Source organism: Physcomitrium patens, chromosome 16, assembly GCF_059467195.1.
Source record: "Physcomitrium patens ecotype Gransden chromosome 16, ASM5946719v1, whole genome shotgun sequence".
Classification (NCBI taxonomy): Eukaryota; Viridiplantae; Streptophyta; class Bryopsida; order Funariales; family Funariaceae; genus Physcomitrium; species Physcomitrium patens.
In genome coordinates, this window is record NC_143425.1 from 10,363,097 (window position 1) to 10,369,580 (window position 6,484).

A 6,484-nucleotide genomic window follows, 5' to 3' on the forward strand; every position below is an offset into this window, starting at 1 on the left:
GATTAAGATTTAATTTTTAAAAGAGTATTTTTAAACCAAAAGAAATACTATATCTTTAATTTGATACAAAGTAAGCTATAAAACCTTAGTATGTCAAAAAATATTTCAAAGATTGCAATCTAGTATATACATAAAAGAAAAATGACTTGAACTTTAAATTTCTTAGATTATTCTGATTATTTTTATGATTTTAATTAAAAGCACAAAAAATAAAGATATTTTTTTAAAAAAACTAGTAATTGGTTCATACTTTAATAGAATAATTAAATATTTTTATATCAGTAGTACACTTTACCAAAGATTTATGTGCGGTTCTAAAAAATATTCTTTATAATAAACATAATTTTTTAAAAAATATATTTTATTTAAGCATGTCCAAATATTAATTACTTATCTTTTTTAACAGCTGCCATGAGGAGTTCTAGGGGTGGGAGCAGCACCCCCGTAGGTTGGAGTAGATACAATTTGAAGCCCATTCAAGGCAGGTGTTAGGATTAGCAATAGGATTTTTGTCCAGACTTGATATGGACATTGTTGTATTGCACAACAAGGGTTCTTTGTAGTGAAATTTGATTCCTTGTGTTTTCTTTGGTGAATGTAGCTTTAACTTTGAAGCAAACCACTAACATCTTTTGTGTCTTATAAACTGTACTGATGTGGGTTTCAACTATGTGCATTTGTAACAAGTTCCAACTAAAATATAAATCAAAAATATTTATCCCATGTAATATCCTCTAAATATTTTTTTTAATTATTCTAGAAACAAATTAAGATATTTATGTAGAATTAAGTTAGGATGAAATTATATATTAGAAACAATGTTGCAATATTATTAGCTTTATTACATATATCCACATATATATAATAAATTATTCTTATAAAAAATTAATTGAAAACTAATATTTTTTAGATCTATAAATTCTACTAATATAAATATTTTTATAGATATAATAATATTTTTATTTAAAAACATATTTAATTTATAATATATATATATATATATATATATATAATATTTTAATACATACCAATTATTTTAAAGATAAATCATTTATTTCATACACACACACACACACACACACACACACACATAAATATATATGTATATATATATATGTATATATATATATAATATTTTAATACATACCAATTATTTTAAAGATAAATCATTTATTTCACACATACACACACACACACACACACACACACACACATATATATATATATATATATATATATATTAAGTGTATTTTTGCATAATTAATTTAGTTTTTTAAAATACTTAAATTATTTTATTTATTAGATCGAGACCTTAAAAGATTTAAAATATATATATATATATATATATATCAATTCTTTTCTTTTCTTTTCTTTTATATGTTATAAAATATATGCATTTATTTTCAAATATTACTAAAATCAAAATTATATTTGTATACATATCATATAAAATATTAAGATATTTAAAATGAAACTATTTTAAATCAATATTTTTAGATTTTTAAAAACTTATACTTCCTATGCAATAACAAACCATGATTTATTTCGGAAATACAATCTAATTTTTAAAAATTTATAAAGACATTTAGAATTACTTTGTATTGTACAAAATACTTATTGATAGTTTCTTCGATATTTTTCAAAATTTTAATCTTAGATTCTATAAAATTATATATTTTAATTTATATCGTAAATTATTTTAAAGATTATTTTAAATTTTAAAATAATTAATTTATTAAATAATTAATTTTTAAAATGACTAATTAAAAATATTTCATAATTATATGTTTAAAATAAGTTTAAAAAATATAGAATAGATTATTGAGATCTCAAGTTAAAATTTTTTTATTCAAAAAAATATAAATATATTTGGCATCAAAAAATAAAATTATACATATATTTTTAAATTCATAAATTATATAATTTTAAATGGGTTATTTTAAAAGAATTATATATTATTTATTAATTAATTTTAAAAAATAAAAAATAAATATGTACATAAGAATTAAAACTATGTTAATTTAAATATAGTATTTAAAACTTTAATAAAGATGAAGTAATTAATATAACATGTTCTTGTGTTATTTTATAGAGATAAATATAAATAAGTAGAAAGTAGTGGAATATGTAGTTAGATAATTTTTTCCTTAGAAAGAATCATGAGTCTGAATATAGCATTTAAAACTAAAATTCTTTTTAAGTTGTGGCTCTACTTACATATCTTACATGTCAAGGCAAACTTGAGAGGAATAAAGAACATAAAGAATCTTTTGAAGCCTTAAAGACAACATTTATTTTTGTACCAATCTTATATTGCATCAATTTTTTCAAGACAATATTTATAAAAACAAAGGCATTGGACTTCGCTATAGGTGTAGTATTGTCACAAATGGAAGCAAATAATAGGCTCCATTCTATGGCTATTTATTCTAGGAAATTTTTAGAAACTGAGATGATTAACAAGATCTATAACAAAGAGCTTTTTGTTACAGATATCCCTCTATTGTAACTATTATCTAGATAATATGAATAAATAGAAGTAAGTAAAAGTAGATAAAAATAGATTAATTTTATAATACCATTTAGAAAAGCTTCCTAAAAACTTCCTAGACATTATTTTGACTTTATATGTATTTGTAGTTGATTGCTAGATTAGAAACTTAGTCAACAAACTAACTATGTGCCACATGTATTGATAGCTTACGAAACAAGCTAATTATATGGCACCTATATAAAAAACTTTCCTTGCAAGTTAAGATACGTGTCATGTAAAGCCAATATATTTTTTGAGGTCCTAGATAAGATCACCACATAGATCTTAGGTAGATATAGAGGCAAGAATGAAGCCTTCTTCATTCTTAACAACTCCTTTCTTACTTCTAGTCTAGTTTCAAGAGTCTCTAGTTTTCTTGTCTTTTGGCAAAAATTATTTCAGTTATTTATTTATTTATTTATTTATTTATTAATGTATGTACTTCTCTATTTCTATTTTGTCATATTTCTTTGAAAGAGACTTACTTGTTTCTTTGCTTTCATTGAATTCTTATCCTTGATAAATTGATAAGAATATATTTATAATATCATAGCATTGTCTTTTCTTAATTAAGAATAAATTACTCCTTTCTCTTGATAAGATAAATGTGTTAGAAGTTGTGGATTATTCTTTTCTAAACTAAAATTATTATTAGTAATTTTTCTTTATTTTCAAGTCTCTTCTTCTATTTTTCTTAAGCAATATTAAATATGTTTTTTTTAAAAGTATTATCATGGCAAAGCTTCTTGAAATGAAGAGTGTAATGGCATACCTGTAAGAGCAATTAAAGAAGTTAATGCTTGCAATGCATCAATTCAATTAATTACCAGAAGAAATAATAAGATGGCAGGAGTGAAGATATGAAGATGACTAGAGCTACTTTAACATCTGCATTAAATCATGTCTCTTCTCTTATAGTAGAACATCCATCTGGTATTAAAGAATTAAGAGTTGCAGTGCTTGAAATGTTTGATGGCACAAGATCTAAGTTTTGAGAATTTATCAATCAATTACAACTTGTGATTGAACTTCAATTCCAAAGCTTACTAATTCTATGGTTGCAAAATAGATTTATTAATATACAACTTTCAAATTTTATATTATCATAATTTCCATCTTTTTTTGAATAATAATATATAATATTAAATAATCAAGAGGTATTTTTGATAAAATTTAAATCTATATATAGAAATTATGATGCAATTTGTATTATAATCAATAAGATCTATATTTTGTAATGAGGTAATCAATTGATAATATTATATGCTTTACATTTTGACAGCTTGCAAGTGATATCAAGTAGAATGATGTTGCACTTATTAGTCAATTTATCTACGGATTACAATATGACGTAAAAAAAATTGATGCTCAATATACATAATCCTCAAACATTGAATCAAGCAATTAACTTTGCTATAACGTGTGACAATCAACTTTTTGAATTTTGATCTAAGAATTATATAAGTGCATTTTAATATTATCATAATTCAATAACAATGTCAACATCTTCTCAATACATACATTCAGAAGTAGGTGATATGTAAATTGATACTAAATGTTTTAAGCTTCTTATTGAGCAAGAAATCATTTGTCATCATTAAAAAAGATTGTGCTTGTATTGTAGAGAACCTAAGTATATTGTTCAACATTATCAAAAGAAGCCATGCAACCACAAAATGAAGAGTATGGCCATCAAAGAAGATAGTATGTCAGAAAATAACTTTGTCCAACTACAATAGGGACCGTGCGACTAGAACTTTGTACAACACCTAGTGAAGGTCCTATCTTGTTAGATTCAAGAGCCTCACTAGGTTTCTTAGATGAAAAATTTGCTAAAAAACATAACATATCTTTAGTGAAGAAAACTAAACTTGTTCTCATAGAAGACATAGATGGTCGTCTATTATCTTTAGAAAATGTTATTCATGAAATCTTTCCTATAGAAGTAACAACTAATGGTCATAGTAGCTTTGTAATATTTAATATCTTTAGATCTCCCTATAATCCAAATATTTTAGATTTATCTTGGCTTAAAAAATATTATCCAAAAATAGATTGGATTTTTTGTAGTCTTGAATTTTTTGAAAGTATAACTAAGAGTATAGTTGATGAAGTAGAAAGTCATAAATCTAATGTAATTAAACTTGTATTTGTAGGTGCAAGAGCTTTCTTGCATATTGCAACACAAGGATTATATTGTGTCATTTATGTTGCACTTGTTTCTAAGAGTGAAAAGACTTTAAGTGGCATTCTGAGCTAATACTAAGATTTTAAAGATGTATTTAGGAAGAAGAATGTGGATTCTCTATTGAAACATCATACCTATGACTATTCAATTGACCTTCAAGAAAGAGCCCAATCGCCATTTGGACCAATTTATAATTTATCACAAAATGAGTTAGCTGAACTCAAAGAATATATTGAAGAAAATTTGGCCAATAACTTTATATGCCATTTCAAATCTCCAATATGACTTCAATTTTATTTGTAAAGAAAAAAAATGAATTATTGCAAATGTGTATTGATTATTGAGGGCTCAACAAAACCACCATGAAGAATAGGTATTTGCTATCTTTGATATCTAAATTTTTTGATTAGTTGAATCAAGCTAAAATCTATACAAAAATAGATCTATAAGGGGCATCATTCTTATATGCATTAAAGAAGAAGATGAATAGAAGAATGTGTTTCAAATCAAATAGAAATATTTTGAATACAACATGATATATTTTGGACTTGCAAATATACCAATAATTTTTTAACATCTAATAAATAATTTTTTTTTGAGAGTTTTTAGATGACTTTATTGTCTATTACTTAGATAACATCTTAATATATTCTAAAAATATAAAAAAAATGTGAACTTCATGTTTGCTATGTATTATAAAAATTTAAAGATACAAGATTCTATACCAAGATAAAAAAAGTGTATATTTAATACTATTGAAGTCAACTTCTTAAGATATATTATTTTAAATTATAGACTTATGATGGATCCTAAAAAAGTTCAAACTATTATGGATTGGAAGATTTCAAAGATTGTAAGAGATGGACACTATTTTTTGAGATTTGCCAACTACTCATATCTTCATTAAGAACTTCTCTCAAGTTGCAACTTTGTTTATATGCTTGACTTGTAAAGATAAATGTTAATGGAATTAAGAAGTAGAAGCAATATTTGAAGTTTTAAAGTTAACTTTTATTTTTGCACCAATCTTCTATTGCATTGACTTTTTTAAGCCATTTTTTATAGAAATAGATACATTAAAATTTTTTGTAGGTGCTGTATTATCATAATTAGAAATAGATATTAAAATTCATCCAATAGCTTTTTATTCAAGAAATTTTATAATATCTGAGATCAACTACAAGATTCACGACAAAGAACTACCTCTAATTATTGATTTATTTTAAGAATAGCACTATTATTTAAAAGACACTTTTAATCTAATTGTTATTTATATCAACCATATGAATCTTGAATTCTTTATATCAATACGTATTTTGAATTATCAAAAAGTTTATTGGAGTATGACTTTATAAAGATTTGATTTTAAGATTATTTATCAATCTCAAAAACAACAAGGTTTGTCAAATGTCCTTTCTATACATTCTAATCTTGTACCAAAAGAAGGAGATGCATCTTTTGATTAACAAAGAATGGTTTTTTTGAAGTAAAAGTATTATCATCTTTGAGTAATAAAATCAACATTGATTATTGATTCAATCATTGTCAAATAAATTCAATCAAGTATGTCCTTTCATCTTCTCATTCATAATATCAAGAATTATTCTTCTAAATCTCATGATGCTTCTAAGTTCGAGGTCAAAAACATCTTACTCTATTTTGAAAGACACCTATACATTTTAGAAGAAAAAGTACATTTATGTGTTTTTTAAGCACGTCATGACTTTCTAGTGGTCAAACATTTTGGATACATCAAGACTTTA